Below are 19,481 nucleotides of genomic sequence, written 5' to 3'. Positions count from 1 at the left end.
CACCCTATTATCACGGCTTTGTTGGTCAAAATATTGTGCACATTTATATCATGTAGTAGATACTAATCATAGTGAATAGGGTGGTGTGGTGTTAGGCAACACCTAAATGAAAACAAATTTAGCTGATCACCGATGCCTGCCTCACGTGTGAGAGTGTGTGCAATATGGTATCTCAAATCCAGTATAAACAAGCCAATAATGTAAAACATGCCCATATATAAGATTTAAATGAAGTGTAAAAAATGTATCAAAATACGAAAATATTAAAACACTATAACAGCACTTTCGTAGAAATAAACTTCAGCAACGACTCATTACAAGTGAAACAAGTATTTGCAATGCAACGGGTCTAGCATTTCTCCGAGTTAGAGCTATTAGCCGTTGTAAACTCCCAACCAGAGTTTTCTTGCCTCATTAAATGGAAAAAAATGAGCGCGATCGTGCTGCTAAACAATCGAGATCGCGCTGCGAAAAAAGAGAAAAAAAAGTAGTCCACAAACCGGACGGAAAACAGCGAGCCTCGTATGTTTTCAGTACTTGGTCGCTGCGCTCAAGGAGGGCTAACCAACAGAAAAGGCATGACGTATGCATGCCTTCCACTAATGAAAGCAAGCAGATTTTAAAAGGCAAGCCCACGAACCAATGAAAGACACTGACATGACATGGACGGGGCTCCGAGTCCTTTTCTAACTACTACAGCGTCTCGCAAGCGATACGCATGCGCAAGCGCATGCTATGCAGGCTCGACCCTAAAAATGAAAATAAACATGAGCTTGGGTAGTCTCCCATCAATGCAATTAAATTAGAGGTTATCTGCAATGTGCCTCATGTGTATAAGAACTCACATTGATAAAAACAAATCTGTGCCAATGATAATCTGTGATCACTTAGGTGGTCTCCAATAAATGCTACTAAATAGGGAATTATCATTGAGATACCCTCATAAAAACTCCTGTTTAAAGAAAATAACATGTGCCAATGATAATCTATGTGTATTTACAAAAAAATAACGGAATTCCAGTCTATCATTTAATCCCCTGGGGATTGGGGTGTCCAATTTGGTTATCCAAAACAATTCCCTTTACAACAGCAGTTTTTTGGTCTCAACTCCTTCCTTGGGGTGTATAATCTCTAACACCTGAAATCTAAGTTGACAGCTGTTGTGTCCCATCAAGTTGAAATGTGTTGCCACCACAGATTTTTCATTCTTAGTGTGTATGTTACTTTTGTGTTCATTCAGTCTCATTCTGATTTTGTATTCAGTTTTCCCTACGTATCCTATGCCGCAGGGCCCTTTCAGCAGATAAATCATTTTCTGGAGTCGAAGGAAAATGGCCCGAAATGGATCGGGATGGGAATTAATTTTTCCACAATGCATTAAATAGAATTTTTAAGTGGAAAAAATGTTATTTTCACTTTATGTTCATTAAATCATTGTTGAAATCACATTTGACTGCTGGTGATGCATGAAATCAAGTTGAACTTTATGAGAACCAAGACAAGAGTGTAATACAACACAATTTAAGTCATTGAAGTAGTGCTCCAAGGGGACACCGCTGGTTACAGCGGTGCATGTTACATTATATTCCACACCCAGACCAGGGGGTGATACCCACAAGACACACTAACCAAGATTAAGCTACATGCAGCGATTTATGAAAGAGTACACTGTCAACTAGTACTAATTTTAAACATCCCCTTGTGCCAGGCCCCCGATCACTGCATGTGCCAGGTGTAAGTAACCTCTACGTCTGGGTGCATCCAGGCACACACAAGGGCATATTTGCATGAGCAGGTATGCCCCTGCTATGTCTCTGTCGATCTGAGAGATAGAAGGTGCAAAGGGAAGCCATTTTAAATACATGTGCTGGGCACTGGTCATTACGAGTTCCCCAGCTACATGATGGCTTCTCTGAATTCTGGGATGATTGGTATCAAACATCTCAGAATAATAAACCCTCACTGACCCCATTCACTGATTTATTAAAAAATGCACACAGAGGGTACCTTAGAGGTGACCCCTGAACACCTACCAGCTACTATTGTGCTGATTGACTGGTCCTGAGCAGTTCAGCCACCACAGACGTGCTTCTGCCCCCTCTTCCCCAAGGTGAGAGACAGCACTCTAGAGGGCCTGAGACAAATGCCTGCTCTGGGTAGAGGTGTGACCTCCTCTCCCAGGCAGGATGAACATTCCAGGGTGGGGAGCTTCAAAGGCCTTGTCACCTTTGTAAAGTGACACAGCTCTCTCCAGATGGTAGAGATAGCCAACCCCCTGCCCTGACCCCACTTTTGGTGGCAACACAGGTGGGAAAATTAGTTAAATTAGGGGGAGTGCCCATTTCATGCCAGTCCCACCCTTAAGGTGGATGAGCTGAAGTGGACACTACTTTTTAAATTCCTCCATCTTGTTTGGAAGGAGTTAGGCCACAAGGGTTAGGGTTATGTCCGCTACCTAGAAGAAGAGGTCATAAGAAGGGTGTAGTCACCCTAAAGGTGGTCAGTCCATTGGCTATCTCCTGGATCTCCCTGTAATGGCCCTAAATTGAGTTTTTAGGTGGCACACCTGAACCCTAGAACTTAGATTTCGACAACATAATAAGACCAGGACAAAGAAAAGTTGCACCCGCAGAAGAGGAAAAGAAGAAGCAGCTGACCTGGAACCAGCCCTTTCAGCCTGCCTGCTGACCTCGAAGGATCCTGCACCACAAGCCAACTTGTCCTGCCTTCAATAAAGACTCAAATCTCCTTTGGACACCGGACTTGCTCTGCAACAAGAAACTCCAAAGAAAAGACTCTGCAGCTGCTGCAGACCTGGAAACCTGACACCAGAAGTGACCACTGCATCCGACGCCAACGCCCCGAAGTGAAGCCAACTCATGCTCACAGCGTGGGTCCTCAGCTGCCCAGAGACCGAGTCCAATGTGGTCTCACTCATCTTGGACTCTCCCGAGACTCCTGCATCCTCTGCACGCAGGCCCCCTCTTCCACCGGCTTGTGGAGAGAGAAAATCTGACATCTCCAGCAACCACTGAACCAGTGACCCCAGCTGAGGTGGGTCCCCTGTGCCAACGACATCCCCTAACGATGGCTCCTAAGAGCTCAGGTCCACCATGGGTCCACCCCTTCCAGACTCCCCCACGACATCTGCAGCCTCAACACACAGGACCGCGTGTGCTCCTGTACTTGAAATCCTGACGCCTAAAGACACCCCTGCTTCCATCGCCCCTGGGCACAGGAGAAGAGGACCAGAGTGTGTCTCATTTATTGCCTCTGTGAGTACAACAAATGCATAGCATTGCCCTCTGATAAGCCTACCCGCTCACCCACACTACTACAAATTGAGCATTGGTTCTATCTACTTTTGCTTCTGCAGTACCAATTGGGGATCCACAGGACTCTCTGCGCAGTGTACTTCATTTTAGTGCACTATATAGAGAACCAGCTTCCTACAAATAGACAACTGAAAGGTGACCAGTCAGCCTTTGTGGAGGGCCTTCCACTGCGCAGCAACACGCTGCTGTATTTTCAGTAACTAGATCAGTTTGAGCTACAAACAATTTTTATTTTAAAATATGTAAATTATGCAGCAGATGATACATTATGTAACAAATACATAACTAAGCAGAATACACTGTTCCCACAGAACCGTATCATTATGATGGCCTTGCTTATGGCACTATATTAGGCATAAAATAATGACATTAGCAATGTTTTGAGTCTTCTTAAGTGAAAAGACTTGTCACTAATACAACACAGATACTGAATGAGAAGGAGCAGTGGAAGTGTCCATTATAAAAGGAAAGCACTGGCAGCATGTGCTGCCACTGTCCTGCCTACTCCCAATCTACTGAAGTGCTGACAGAAGGCAGAGAGTGCTAATATAATTAGAAGGAACTCAAAGCACAGATACCCTACTTTGTGGCACTGGTGACTGTTCTTGTATTCTCTCCCACCAAATTCTCTCCTTTTCTTACATGAATAGACAGGAATGGATTACAGTCAGGGCCACTGGAATTATGCGATTGTGCTGATGCAGAGTTTTGTTAGTCATAATGGATTTGTCACAGTGTCACGTAATCCATCAACTACCACATAATTTGCATATTTAAATGAAACCATCTTAAACGGATCAAAAGTTACTAAAAACACAGTGATGTTTTGCTGCACAGTGGAATACCTTTCGCAAAGTTTTACTGGTCACCTTTCAGCTGCTTATTGCTATAGTTTGGTTTTAAACTGGTACAAATTAGTTAATAATTATTCCAGACAGCATTAACATGCAAAAAAATTACCAAATAAAAAAGCAATATTACCCCGCATTACACTGCTTACTTAAGTCAACCCTGCTGTGTAATTTGGACGTCCCACATTTCATTATTCAATTTGCCCTTATTACAGTGCTGCTGTTACTCCGTTGGTACTAAACTGGTAAGATGATGGGATAAGGCACTTGCTGCAAAGATGTTCCTACAAACAGCAGGTTCACCAAATCCAAATCTTGCTAAGTGAACTTCCATTTCAGAAAAAAGTGAGATTGTGAAGGGGATCTGCCTTTCCTGCATGGTTACCCCAGATTTGTTCTCCTTTTTCACCACTCTATTTTTGCTGTTTTGTAACCTTTGTACACTTTAGCCATGCTAGTGCCTGTGTTCCCCTTTAAACATGAATAAGTTGGCTTAATTAGAATTGACACACTTAACTGGCCTATGTGTCTCTCATATATGGTCTAGATAGTGCACCTACATTCTGGAAGGTAAATGGTACTTGTGGAGTGCAACAACAATTGCGTGATCCACAGAGTGGGCATGCCACACTTGGCTTCACGCTTAGCAATGTAACCTGACTGCTGTAGTGTAAAACCTGCATCACATATGTTTAAAATAACTCTTTTGACAGGCAAAGACCTCTGTTTTAAATATGAAAAAGTAACCCCTATGTAAGCCTTACCACAAGGTAGGGTGTGTAGTATTTAAACGTGGAATACATAGAAAATTAATGTCACCATGTCCCTACAGTGACAAGGCCCCAAAAGCTTTTTTCATTCTAACAGGCCTGGCAAGGAAACCAGAGCACAGTTTAAAATATTAACACTACTATCTTAGGTTTGAGACCAGCAAGAAAAATAAATAAATCACATTTTTCAATAGTTATTAAATATACAGTTTAATTGCGAAGGTTGATTTTTAATATGGATTACGGAAGAGTAACTTTTAGAAAATGACATTTACCCTGATGTAAAGCTCCCTGAGGTTACTTAGCATCAGCTCCCTAAAAGCTGAGATGTGAAATTCCTTCCAGGAGACCCACCAAAAACCACGTTGATAGACCAATCAACCTCAATGGCCATTTAGGACTCCTCTGAGCTTAGCTGGAAATTCAGGATGAGGTCTGCTGCCCCTTCTGTTGGCACACAGCGTCACATTCCGCCTCAAATACCTGTCAGAGGTGTATGTACATGTGTTGCAGCCTTGAAAGGGATCAAACACAATCAGATCACAATTCCTGTATATGCTGGTTGCTTTTCTCTTGCCAGACCTCTGTCTCATTTTTTGTTGTGGGTGTAGGGCCTACTTCAAATTGAATTTTAGTGTTTGGTGTGGGAAGACACTAGTCATTTCCATACAACACTCCCCTAAGCTCCGTCAGCTATCAGAGCCTTAGTTTAATGTAGCTGACAACTTTAGCTATCTTGGAATTGCCCTGACACCATTTTGGCAATATGGCAAGGCAAACAAGAGCCTGGCAACTTTTACCATACGCAGGTGTCGCCCCCACCCACTAGCTAGTTCCAGCCATAAATGTGGCTACCCAAGGTACCCTCCTCAGAACACTGCCTGGAGTTTGGAAGATCAGAAGAGGACCGGACCTGCTTTCTGTAACATTAGAGGAGCCCTGAAAGACCACCTTGTGCCCAGGACAAAGAAGTGGGCTTCAAGGGACAGTTGGCTGATATCCTGTGTGGCTAGAGGGGCTCAGCACGCTGGAAAAAGGCCTTTTCTCTGAAGTGGGCAGTTGACCAGTGGCAACTGGACTTGCACTGATGTTTGCAGTATGTCTTTGATTGACACCCTGAGAGTCTCCCATTCTGAGGTGGGACTTGAAAATTATTCAATAAGAAATCTCAAAAGCTTCACTGTCAGCAGGACCAACCTGCTTCAGGTGTCTGTGATTCGGTTCCATAGCAGCAGCTACCTGTACAGAGAGGCTGTTTCCTTGAAAGAAAGTGACAAAAAAGTCCCTTTCTGAAGTGAGACTTAGAAACATTTTTTAACTTTCATCCGGCCCAATTCATTTGGTGTCTTGAACCGAGCTCCATCGCAATTGGTCTCAAATCGCAATTTGGTCCCAGTCTACCATGATCCTTGACTTTTGTGCTTTTTGGTGCAATATCACCTAAAGCTTTAACTCATATCTTCGGTTCTTTTATTGGATGTTGTCATTTTGGTGTAATTTTGTTTATTCAATTTTACTCTATTATTCTTACTCAGTTTGAGATTTTTATTACCTGGTGTTTTTACTTTTTTGTACTGTTTTTTACTGTTTTGGTATTGCATATACACATTTCCCTACGTTAAGCCTGTCTGCTTTGTGCCATCGCTATCAGGAGTTTTAGCTCAGATTAATTTAGTGACTTTGAGGGTTCAGCCTGACAACAAGTGTTAATATTCATTGAGATAGGCAATTATCCACCCCAAATTATAATCAACTTCTTTACTGTATTGTTAGGCGTCTCTGATCTGGATAAACAACTGACTTTTTTAATCTTCAAATAAATGTGATGTTTTGGGGCATTTCGAAAGGTAATGCTGCCACTGCTTAGAATTTGGAGAGCAACCATTAAAGAAGAGATAAAGGAATACGAAAGTGCCAGGCCTGATTACGCACACCCATGCACCAACACAAGCACATGTACACCTCTCATTCCTTTACATGCACAAAATCATTACTCCATAGGCAGCAGTAGAGAAGGTGAGAATGATGGAAGAGGGTGAGGTGGAAGGTCCAGGGTGCGGTGGACAAGGGAGAAGAGAGAGGTGGAGAGAGGAGAAAGTGAAGCAGAGAGACAGGAAGGTAAAAAGGAGGAAGCTGATACAGGAGGGAGGATAGTGACAAAAAGGAGGATGTTGAGGGGAGAGGAAGAGAGCGATTTGAAAAGACAGGGAGAGTGAGAGGTGAGCAAGGAACAAAGACAAGGGTGAGGAAGAGGGAGAAGGAGGAGGTGAAGAGAGAAGAGTAGAAGGGTGAAGTGGAGCGAGAGTAACGACGTAGGATGAGAGGATGGCAAGGTCAGGAGAGAGTGAAAGCAGAATAAGGCTGAAAGAGAGGAGGGTGAGAGAAATATGATAGTTAAGTGGAGAAAGAGAAGGGCACAGCAGGGAAATGGGTGGATAAGATGGAGCGACAGTAGGTTAAGGTGAAGAGAGTGAGATTGGGGCAGTAGAGGGCAAGGTGAGTGAGACAGCAGAGTGAAGAAGAGAAAAGGGAGGGTGAAGTCAGGAGAGAGGAATTTAAGACAGAGAAAAGAGGATGAGGTGGAGAGAGCAGAAGATATCAAGCCCATAGGTTTAAACCATACAATGTTAAAACTGTAGACAGATCCTGGAAGTATGTATTTTACGCAGCTCACATCCGTAAAAGACTGTCCAACATGCACAGTCCTGCCTGTCAGACACCTGAGAAACTCTGAACAACCCCATTCATCTTTATGGCCCACCCATGCTTGTTGATGGCCCTCCCAGATCCCATGGACCTGGATGTTAGACGGTCATTTTAGAGTGGTAAAAAACATCTGTAAAAAGGCAAATCCAAGTGAAAGAAGCAGCCCTGTACCAAATGGCAGCTCCTGAACCCTAAAAAAACTAAAATCAATTCAAAGATAAGAACATGACAGGGAGGGAGCACGGGCTGCAACACCCAAGGGGGTAAAGTGATGGCGTGAAACAAATCAACTTTGCTGAGCAAGGCAGTAGTAACAGAGGCAGTGAGGTGGGTCTAACAATGGAATAAAACAGCAAAAAAAGCAAGACAGTAAGGGATGATGGAAGCAACAGATGAGTGGAGGCAGGGGCATAAGGGGATTCATGGAAGAATTGCAATGCGGAGAGCAAAAGGGGCACATGGTGTAAGGGGGAAGTAACATACGAGGGAGAGCATAAGAAAACACATACAATCCCACAGAGTACTCTGAGAGAACAAGCAAAAGGTTAGTGCCAGAATGTAAGCCACTGTCATAAAAATTATCCAATCAAAAGGATGTTAAAGATGTATTTTTCTTAAGGAGAGGAGAAGACAAGGGGAAAAAAAGCCATCGACAGGCTGCCCTGTTATCAGTGTTTATTTTTGTGGAGTTCATAGTGTTGTCTCAGTGTTTACCAAACCATTTAAAATCAGTGCTTATCAATGTTTATTCAGCTACCTAACCCTCTAAATAGACAAAAGCTGCAGTGAGTGTTATAAAGCAAATATTTAATTTAAAGGAGAAGTAATGAAGGGTGTGTAATGCCTTTCCATTGGCAGAGTGTCCAATTGACTTATGTGAGACTGTTTTAAGCATTGAAAGTCTGTGTATTGCACTATCACCCACACTCAATTCTCATTACTTCTCATAGTAATTCACAGGACCAATAGCCCTGTAAACCAGACTCTGGTTTACAGGACTATTAATGGATTAAAAAGTAAGAGTGCTATATTCAAATGTTTTAATAAACACATTTCTGGACATAGGTGGGAGACATTCACCTACTCTTTACTGAAGATTATGACATTGTAGGGGTGTCAACCATGCCAGCAGCATGGTATCTTGCAAAACATTTAAAATGTTAAATTACACCAGATCAATTTGTTGCCCTGCATTTTAAGGCACCTGAACCTTGATGCTGTATGCCTGCTTGCCACTGTTTTCCTGCACTCTTTTCTTGACTACGTTAAGGTGGCGCTCCTGTTGTATTGACATTTACAGCTGCTAAGTGTCCCCATTGCAAATGTGTCACTTGAAGTCAGTTGTGACCTTTTAACAGACATCACTTTGTATTCTGTGACTGGAGATGTTGCTGTTAACAGCGGAACAATGGTCCTAAAACCCAAGTAGTAAAGTATTCCAGGATTAGCTGAAGGTTTCACACATAACAGGACACCTTGTACCTATTAATTTTCTAGCTATGTGGACATTTTTTGGCATGTTTTCACCATCTATTCCATGTGTATTATGTCAGCACTCCTTTCATAGGTACCTTGTGACTTGAAATCCAACTTTATCACTAAAGAGGGTTAGATATTATAATTCTTTCGAGACCATGCATGACTTTTCTACCTGTTCCAAATCAAATGTTAGCACTTATTACATGCAATAAGGTAATCCCATGCTATCCAATTGGAGAAGTAGGCCCAGCAGTAGTAAAAAATTAATTTAAGAATTTTCACTACCAGGGCATATAAAACTTAAAAGTACAAACTGCTCCTTGCCTGATACACTGTTTAGGTCCAACTCGAGCCATGACGTACACGCATTAAAAAAGGGTCAGAGGATTAGCCCTGGGTATATGCTGTACCACTTTACTAGGGACTTATAAGTAAATTAAATGTGCCAATCAGGTGTAGGGCTATTTTACCACGTTATAAGGATTGAGCACCATCACTTTAGCACTGGTGCACAGTGATAAAATGCACAGAGCACTAAGGACAACACAAACAAATTTCAGCCAACAGGAGGGGAAAAGGCAAAAAGGTAGGGTGCAGACCACACCAAAGGCTGTCAGGTCTAACACCTGTCCTTATACCATGTATTGAATGTTTAAAGGCTGGGCTGATTGGAAGGTGACCTGCTATCAATACTGACTTGTTAGAAAGGGGGCTGATGCATTAAAGGGTTTTACCCACCCTGTGCTTGTGGGTAAATGTGATAGCACATATTGACCAAAATTTGAGGCAGCCATTTTACCAATCAGTGAAATAATTAAACACTGTAAAAAGATAATTTTACTATTACCAGATTCTCTGCAGTGTGTAAAATAATTGGATCAAACCTAAAGCATGCTTCTAGACCCTGCATCTTTAATCCAAGCACATCAAACTAAAGGAATCAATAAGAAGAAACAACATTTCAGTGACATCCCTAAACAAAAAGACAGCAAGCAGAATATGTCTGTCTTGCAGCTACCTTGTACTACAAAGTTATATTGCATTGTCCCGTTAAGAAAAAAATAAAAATAACTAATATTCTCTCACTTTCTTTTCCTTGAATGCCATTTTAGTTTGTGATTGTACAGGTGTTGTTTAGCTATTTACACTAATGAGGGCTGTTTCCTGTTTGGTGAGATTGTATCAGTTGTTACATGTTTAAACCTAAAACAGAATAGCATAGCTATTGAGTAAAAAGCACACACTAGACTGACAGGAAAGCCAACCATTGGCAAGCAGTGGGCTGACCAAAAGCCCATTGTAAGTATTAGTATTGTCCAAAATAAGTCTTTGATGACAGGCAGATAAAAAGCTGTAGGCAAGAACTAATGAAGTTCTATTTGCTATCAGAGGTAGGATAGCCAAAATAAAAAGGACCTTTCCTGGCAGCACTGTCCACTGAAAAGACTGTGATGTATTTAGCACCAGCCTCATTAATTCTTGTAATGAGGTCTGAGCAGGGTGGACAGCTTTCTCCAATAAACAGGGATGAATGTTAATGTTGGAGTATGGCTATTTGGAGCCTGCTTTGCTCCATTGATGGGCTACTTTGGTGTGGAGAGCATGGAAGTAAAAGCATGTCTTGCCACCACAGAGATGGCTGCACACATGGTTATAAACTATCACTGTAGGAGGCTGGCTCAGTATATGGTGTACACCTATAGGTGAGGCACCCTGTACTGAGCCCAGGCAACCGGTGATAGTGTAGACGGCTCTAGATAACCAGAGATCTCAGAGAGGTAGCTGTGGAGGGCAGCTAAGACTTATCCAGGAGGGTGTAAAGTATTTGGAAATACCACATAGGTCAGTCAGTGATGTACACACAGAAAAGAACCACACCAGTGTTAGAAAAATATGTTATATTTATTATAACACACATTCTAGAACTAACCTTGGTATATCTCCTAACCGGAGATATGGATATACAAATATATACTTAGTAACAGGTCAGTAAAGGCATAAAATAATATGGGCCCCTATGGGGTGGGCCGAACCATATATTAAAAAAATAGAATGTGATAATCACTCCAAACCCACGCTACCTCCCAAGGACCCTTAGGACTGAGGGAAAGTACTAAAACCAATACGATAATCTCAGGTCAGTGTCCATAGGACAAAAAGGGGAAGTCGCAGTTGGAGTTTTTGCGTTTTAGGACCCTTCCCAGAAGACCCTGAGGAAACCCATGAGACAAGTGAGGTTGCATAGTGTCCCCACCCATGGATACCCGGAACAGTAGAGTACCTACACCATGGAGCCCACGTGCATAGGGGTGAAGTTGTGTCAGAACCTCCCATTGAAGTCAATGGGGACCTTGGTTGTCCAGCTGTTGTCGTAACCTGTGGATGAGGTCTGTGGAACCCAGGTGTGGATTCCCGAAGAAGAGGACCTAGGTAAAGAGAGGACAGAGACCAGATTACCCGGAGGTGCCCAGGCGGTGCAGGTGGATAATGCCCACTCTTCTTTGAGTTGCTTTCCTGCTGGACGGTGGACAAAGAAGTGCAGCTGCAGAGCCCAGGTGATACAGGAAGATCGAAGGAGTCATCAACGAGCTGTCCCACGCTGGTTGTCACACTGCAGAGGGGTCATTGGTCAGCGGGACCACCAACAAGCCTTGGCAAATGGATGGAAGAGTTGCATGGAGCTTGCAGGATTTTTGGGGACCAGCCAGGGCCAGGTGACCCAACCTTAGCAGGTAGGTCAGGGCCAGCCCTCAGCACACAGGAAAGCCACCATGACCCTCTAGCTGCAGGCACAGGGAGTCACAGGCAGGCCTTAACAGCACAGCTAAGAGTGATGCCCACGTTGCAGGAGTTGCAGAGAGGGACGTTGTTCTTGGAGCTGGAGAGTGCTGGAGGCCGGAGGGTCTTGGAGCTAGGAGGCCTGCAGACTGAAGAGCAAAGAAGCCTTGGAAACGACAAGCAGACGGGGTGTACAAGGGTTCCAGCCAAGAAGCTCCAGCAAGGGACCACAGACTTCCCAGTTGCAAGGAAGATAGGACAGACCTCTAGAGAGCCACAGAACCACCACCTGTGTTGTAGAGCCTTGAAGAGTCCGTGGGACAGCAGGATCCACAAGTTGGCCATCGTTGAGGTGCCTGCAGATGCAGGGGAGTGACTCCTTCACTCCAAGGGAGATTCCTTCTTGCTTTCCCAAGTGCAGGCAGAGTCCCTGTGACTCTGGAGGATGCACGGCCACAAGGTTTCAGCAGTCTTTGCAGAACTTGGAAACAAAGTTGCAGTAGGAGCCCTCCTACTGGTTACAGTCTTGCTCTTGGTTCCAGTGAAGAACAGCAGCAGCAGTTCTGGTGTCCAGGTTGCAGAAGTGTCTTGCAGAGGAGACTTGCAGATGGTTCCTGAAGTCTTGCAGACGAATCTAGGGTCCCACCCTCAGGGTTGCCCTTAAGTAGCTCAGAAAGGAGGTTGGAAACTTACTGCAGTGACCAGTCAGATGTTCCCATGGGCCTCTGCCAATCTTATTTCCATGTGGCAGAATCAAGTGGCCACCTGGCAGAGTTCTCTGCACATGCCTAGGGGAGGTCACTCCCCTATCCTTTGTGTGGCTTTGCGCCAGAGCGGGATCCGGGGATTCCTGGCTGGGTCAAACCGGTTTATACAAGGAGGGCACCAAATGTGCCTTTCCAAGCAATCTGGTGGTGCTCAGAGACACCCCCACCCCAGGGACACCTATTTCTAAAAAGGAGGTGGTCACATCTCTATCTTACAGGAAACCTTTTGTTCTGCCTTCCCCTGCCTGAGTTAAGCTCAGCAGCAGGAGGGCAGGACACTGTGTGGGGATGGCAGCAGCACAGGCTGGCATGCAGACCCTGCAAGGCTGTAGAGGCAGACTTTGGGGGATCCCCTAGCTGCAGAGTCCAGGCGATGCAGAAAGATCCCAGGAGTCATCCACAAGCTGTCCCGCCCCGGTTGACGAATTGCAGAGGGGTCATTGGTCAGCGGGACGACCAAGAATCCTTGGCAAATGCATGGAAGAGTTGCACAGAGTTTGCAGGATTTGTGGGGACCAGCAAGGTCCAGGTGACCCAACCTTGGCGGGTAGTTCAGGGCCAGCCCTCAGCATGCAGGAGTGCCAGCAGGAATCAATGGAGCCCCCAGCATGACCCTCTGGCATCAGGCACAGGGAGTCCCAAGCAGGCCTTAACTGCACAGCAAAGAAGGATGCTCATGTCGGAGGAGTTGCAGAGAGTACATCATTCTTGGAGCTGGGGAGTGCTGAAAGCTGGAGCTTCTTTGAGCTAGGAGGCCTTTGGACTGAAGAGCCAACAAGCTTTGGCAACGACAGGAAGATGTGGTGCACAGAGGTTCTAGCCAACCAGCTCCAGCGAGGGACAACAGACTTCCCAGTTGCAAAGAAGATAGGTCAGACCTCTGGAGAGCCACAGAACCACCACCTGTGTTGTTGAGACTTGAAGGGTCCATGGGACAGCAGGATCCACAAGTCGGTCATCCCTGAGATGCCAGTAGATGCAGGGGAGTGACTCCTTCACTCCAAGGGAGATTCCTTCTAGCTTTCCTAAGTGCAGGCAGAGTCCCTGTGACTCCGGAGGATGCACAGCTGTAGGATTCTGGCTTGGTTTGTAGTGGGTACCTAAGGTACTTACACCTTATACCAGGTCCAGTTATCCCTTATTAGTGAAATGTAGTCAGTGTATAGAAGCCAGGCTGTCTAGAGGTAGCTGTAGGCAGAGCAGCCAAGGCTGAACTAGGAGACATGCAAAGCTCTTCCAATACCACTGTAGTCACACAGTACTCAAACACAAGAAAGTCAATACTCAGTGTTACCAAAAATAAAGGTCCTTTATTTTAGTGACACAAGGCCAAAAATATCTTAGAGGCTAAGCTCCCTTAGGAGGTAAGTATTATACACAAAATATACACTAGTAACCAAAATCAGGTAAGTAAACTGTTATAAAATAGTGCAAAGAGTGAAAATCACCATAGGTTACAATTGGTCTAGTGGGAACACAAACCATATACTAAAATAGTGGAATGTGAATGTCGGTTGCCCACCTAGGCAAGAGTAGTGTGTAGAGGGGTGCTGGGAGTGTGAGAAAACACCAAAGGTAAGTAAATGACCCCACCCCAGAGCCCAGGAAAACAGGAGTAACGTACAGCAAGTTTCCTCAAAACACACTAGAAGTCGTGATAAAGATTAATGCAAAAACCAAGCAAGACTGTAAGACACCAACGATGGATTCCTGGACCTGAAAACCTGTCGACAGAGGAGACCATGTTCAAGAACAACTGAAGAGTACAGGAGTAACAGGAACCCCTGCTAACCCGGATGAAGGTGTAAAGGTTGATTCCCTGGTTGGAAGAAAAAGTCAGCAATGCACCAAAGACGACAGCTGTAGGTTCCTGCTTGGTCCAAGAGATGTCCCACATCGAGTAGATGAATGCAGGCTGGTTTTCGTCGTTTCATTCCGCCAACAAGCCTTGGCTCACGCAAAATACGCGTTTGGCGGAAAAAGGCACTACCTAGACCCAGGAGAGACCCGGGGGTCTCAACTTGGACTGAGGAGACAGAGGGGGCTCTCAGCACTTCAAAGAGCCCTCAGAATACCAGGCAGCCCCCACAGGAGTCCCAGGACACGGGGACAAAGGAGTTGCAAATTGCGGTCATCGCAGCACTACACAAAGGGATCCCGTGCCGCCGGAGAACAACTCAGAGAGCTGAGCGTCACAGGATAGAGTGCTGTGGACCTGGGCTACACTGTGCACAAAGGATTCCTTGGAGAAGTGCACAGAAGCCCTAGGAGCTGCAAAACATGTGGTGCACAGGGGTACTGTCTGGCTCGGGGAGGCAAGCTCTTACCTCTAGCAAATTTGGACAGCTGGACCTTTGGACAGTCATGGTCACTTCGGTCCACCACCTGTGTTCCAGGATTCACGCTCGTCATCAGGAGAGGGGACCCACAGTACTGATCGTCGCTGCAGAGATGTGCCTGCTGAAGCAGGGAAGTGACTCCGTCACTCCACAGGAGATTCCTTCGTTCCTTCTGGTGCAGGATGAAGACAGGCAGTCCTTGGAGCGTGCACAACCTGGAAACTGTTGCAGTTGCTGGCAGGAGCTGAAGTCACCGAGTTGCAGTAGCCTTCTTGGATACTTTGTTGCAGTTGTAGAGTTCCTGGAGCAGTTCTGCGGTTGATCCGACGGTAGAAGGTGAAGCAGAGGTTGCAGAGGATTCCTGCTGGAGTCTTGCAAAACCGAATCTGAGGAGACAGCCAGAGGAGAGACCCTAAATAGCCCTGAGAGGGGGATTTCTCACTTAACCACGTAAGCATCTATCAGGAGGGGTCACTGATGTCACCTGCTGGCACTGGCCACTCAGATGCTCCCAGAGTATTCTAACACCTTGGAATTCAAGATGGCTAACATCAGGGACATTCTGGAGGAGCTCTGGGCACCGCCCCTGCGGTGGTGATGGAGAGGGGATTGGTCACTCCCCTTTCCTTTGTCAAGTTTCGCGCCAGAGCAGGGACTGGGGGTCCCTGAACTGGTGTAGACTGAATTATGGAAGAAGGGCACCATCTGTGCCCTTCAAAACACTTCCAGAGGCTCAGGGAGGATACCCCTCCCATGCCTGTAACACCTATTTCCAAAGGGGGAGGGTGTAACACCCCGGCCACAAAGGAAATGCTTTGTTCTGCCTTCCTGGGATTGGACTACCCAAGCCCCAGGAGGCCAGAAGCCTGTCTGTGAGGTGGCAGCAGCTGGGGCTGCAGTGGAAAACTCAGAGAGCTGGTTTGGCAGTACTGGGGGTCCATGTTGGAGCCCCCAGGGTGCATGGAATTGGCCCCCCAATACCAGAATCAGATTGGGGGTACAATTTCTCAATCCTAGACACATTACATGGCCATATTTGGGGTTACCATTGTGAAGCTATATATATGTATTGACCTATATGTAGTGCACACTTAGAATGGCATCCCCGCACTCACGAAGTCTGAGAAATTGGTCCTGGCCAACGTGGGTTCACCTCTGCTAGTGCAGGGGTGCCCTCACACACAGTAACTTTGCACCTAGCCTTCAGGAACTGAAGGTTAGACATATAGGTGACTTATAAGTTACCTGGTGCAGTGGAAATGGCTGTGAAATAGTGTTTTCACTATTTCACTCAGGCTGCAATGGCAGTCCTGAAGAAGTGTTTGTATGAGCTCCTTATGGGTGGCAAAAGAAATGCTGCAGCCCATAAGGATCTCCTGGAACCCCAGTGCTCTGGGTACCTAGGTACCATATACCAAGGAGGGTCCAGTGTGCCAATTTAGAGTGAAATACTGAGTCACTAGACTATAGTGACAATTTTAGAAAGCATGAGCACTGGAGTTCTGATTAGCAGGACAACCAGTGACATAGTCAAGCATACTGACAAAACAGTAAAACATACTGAGATATAGGCCACAAACTATGAGCACTGGGGTCCTGACTAGCAGGATCCCAATGAGACAGTAAAAACACATTGAAATAACAGGCAGAAATTGGGGGTAACATGGTAAAAGAGATGGTACTTTCCTACAATGGCCTTTTGCTGCAGAAGTCTTGGCAGAACTTGGAAACACATTTGCAGTAGGAGTCCTTCTACTGGTTACAGTCTTGCTCTTGGTTCCAACGAAGAACAGCAGCGGCGCCAGTTTCCAGGTTGCAGATGGTTCATGAAGTCTTGCAGATGAATCTAGGGTCCCACCCTCAGGGGACCCCTTAACCTAGGAAGAAGGTTGGACACCTACTACAGTGACCCTCCTATCAGAGGTGGTCAGAGACATAACCCAGCAGGACTAACTAGTCAGATGCTCCCAGGGGCCTCTGCTCAACTTATTTCCAGGATGGCCGAATCAGCCAGCCACCTGGCAGAGCTCTGTGCACCTCCCTAGTGGAGGAGCTGGACGGGGGGGTGGTCACTCCCCTGTACTCTGTGTGAGCGAGAACTGGGGATTCTTGCACTGGTGCAAACTGGTTTATGCAAGGAGGGCACGAAATGTGCCCTTCAAAGCAGTCTGGTAGTGCTCAGAGGCACCCCACGTCAGCCCAGAGACACCTATTCCTAAAGAAGAGGGGGTCACACCTCTATCTTACAGGAAACCCTTTGTTCTGCCTTCCCCAGCCCGAGTTAAGCTCAGCAGCAGGAGGGCAGAACAACGTCTGGGGTCGGCAGCAGCACAGTATGGCAGGCAGACCCGGCAAGGCTGTGCAGGCAGACTTTGGGGTATCCCCTAGGGAACCCCCAGAGTACAAGGTATCATGCAACTAGCACTGGAATTGGTGTAGTTGTATGATTCCAACATGTTTGATACCAAACATGCCTTCGTTCGGTGAAGCCATTATGTAGTTGGACAACTCGTGTTGACTAATGTCCACTACATACCTTAAGATGGCTTCCCCCTACTTACAAAGCCCAGGAAATGGAGTCTGGGGTTTATAGGGGCACCTATGCTTATGCAGGGGTGCCCTCACACTTAGAACCATGCGCCTGCCCTTAGGCTGAAGAGCGTACCTTAGGGGTTACTTACAGGGTCAAAGTGTAATGACCATGATATAAGGCAAACCTATATCTGGAGTGAAAGGTGCATGCACCATTTCACACAGGCTGCAATTGCATGCCCCCCCCATGGGTGGCACACTACATGCTGCACCCCATGGGGGGGCTGGTGTACCAATGGCCTGGGTACCTAAGTACATATACTAGGGACTTACAGAGGTGCACTGGTATGTCAATTGTGGGGTGTAAAAGATACCATACAACTACATTTAGGGGAGAGAACACTGACACTGGGGTACTGGTTAGCAAGATCCCAGTGTACTACAGTCTAAACATACTGACACTGGCAAAATGTGGGGGCAACTATGCCAGAAAGATGTTACTTTCCTACAATCACAATTGCCAACAGGATATCATCATCAATGTCAAGTGTCTCTATTGCAAAGATATTCACTGTTATCCATCCCCAGATTTTTCACCAATGCACTTTGGATTCTGGTACTTTTTTTGTTGCTTTTCCAATTATATGCATGGATGGGCTCGCAACCTAAGCATGCTTTGTGTAGTTGGCTAAAATACAAAGGGCACCGGGTTTCTTGCTTTCTCAGGTGGTCTTACACCCAAACCATATATCTGCTTTTGCCTCATATTGAGTAAGTCAGGGTGTAGATGCTGTGTATACAATAGGATGAGTATCTGTTGAAAACTAGAAGGAGGTGTAAACCACCAGGTCTCTTTCTACCTCAAAGCACATGCCTCTTATTGATACATGAATTCTTCCCCAGCTTTTTCTCCACACATCAGCTGGTACATGCTATGACACTGTGGGGGTCATTCCAAGCTTGGCGGGCGGCGGGAGCCGCCCGCCAAGCGGGAACTGCCAGAAGACCGTACCGCGGTCAAAAGACCGCGGCGGTCATTCTGGGTTTCCCACTGGGCTGGCGGGCGACCGCCAAAAGGCCGCCCGCCAGCCCAGCGGGAAACACCCTTCCACGAGGAAGCCGGCTCCGAATGGAGCCGGCGGAGTGGAAGGGGTGAAACGGGTGCAGTAGCACCCGTCGCAAATTTCAGTGTCTGCTAAGCAGACACTGAAATTCTAAGTGGGGCCCTCTTACGGGGGCCCCTGCAGTGCCCATGCCATTGGCATGGCATGGGCACTGCAGGGGCCCCCAGGGGCCCCACGACACCCCATACCGCCATCCTGTTCCTGGCGGCCGAAACCGCCAGGAACAGGATGGCGGTATGGGGGTCGGAATCCCCATGGCGGCACAGCAGCAAGCTGCGACGCCATGGAGGATTCCCCTGGGCAGCGGAAAGCCGGCGGTACACCGCCGACTTTCCGTTTCTGGCCGTGGCTGTACCGCCGCGGTCAGAATGCCCAAAGGAGCACCGCCAGCCTGTTGGCGGTGCTCCCGCGGACCACGGCCCTGGCGGTTTTTACCGCCAGGGTCAGAATGACCGCCTGTATGCTTAATCAGTGTTTACTGGGTATTTAAGATACATTTATACAAAAGGGATGATACAAAAATCGCACTGCATTGTATCTGGTGGTAATATAGGCCACAAAGTAAAGGGAGGCAAGGGTAATTTTAGGGCTGAGGGCGGGTAGAAATAAAGGAATAAAGGAAGGTAAGGGTAATTGTAGGGTTTAGGGATGAGTAGAGGTAATATATATGTAGGTATGTATATATACATATATATTATAATAATAATATTAATAATATACATTTGATCTGAGTTAATAAAAGTGCCTCATTTTCTGAACACTGGAGTGCAGCATTTTGTTTTGGGTGGACTTTGCATGAA

This window comes from Pleurodeles waltl, chromosome 8 (assembly GCF_031143425.1).
Source record: "Pleurodeles waltl isolate 20211129_DDA chromosome 8, aPleWal1.hap1.20221129, whole genome shotgun sequence".
In the NCBI taxonomy this organism is placed as follows: Eukaryota; Metazoa; Chordata; class Amphibia; order Caudata; family Salamandridae; genus Pleurodeles; species Pleurodeles waltl.
This window is presented reverse-complemented; position numbering follows the sequence as displayed.